This window comes from Myotis lucifugus, unplaced genomic scaffold (assembly GCF_000147115.1).
Source record: "Myotis lucifugus unplaced genomic scaffold, Myoluc2.0 scaffold_226, whole genome shotgun sequence".
Lineage (NCBI taxonomy): Eukaryota > Metazoa > Chordata > Mammalia > Chiroptera > Vespertilionidae > Myotis > Myotis lucifugus.
In genome coordinates this window covers 1,540,199-1,540,703 of record NW_005871274.1, presented here as the reverse complement: position 1 = coordinate 1,540,703, position 505 = coordinate 1,540,199, and positions in this window count along the sequence as shown.

Here is a 505-nt window from a genome sequence, read left to right as displayed (position 1 = left end):
GAGGCCGGGCTGGCCGAGGGACTCCGTCACCTCCATCACCAGGGACCATTCTCTGGAAGAGCGAGGCAGCTGCGGGGAAGGGAGACAGAACCACAGGATGTAATTTACTCACCTGCTCCCCGATGAGGTCCTCCCAGCCGGCGGGGAAGGTAACTCTCTGTAATTATATCTCAGGAGAGGTCCTGCGGGCTCTCAGACACGTTAACTCATTAGTGCTCACGGCACACCTGGGAGAAAGGTGGGGGTGGGGCGCGCTGGCCAACTTCATCAGCCTGGTGGGGAAACTGAGGCACCTTTGATGGGAGGAGCCGAGTCAGGACTGTGCTTTCCCAAATAGCAAGTGCCCCAAGGGAGGAGGGGAAGAGACTAGGCATCGGGGACTGGCTCCGCTCTCTTCTTCCTGTGCTCCCTGTGTGATCTGAGGAAGTCACTCAACCTCTCTGGGCCTTGGTTTCCTGATCTACAAAGGAAGAGAGCTGGGTGCAAGGGACTGCCTGGCTTCTGA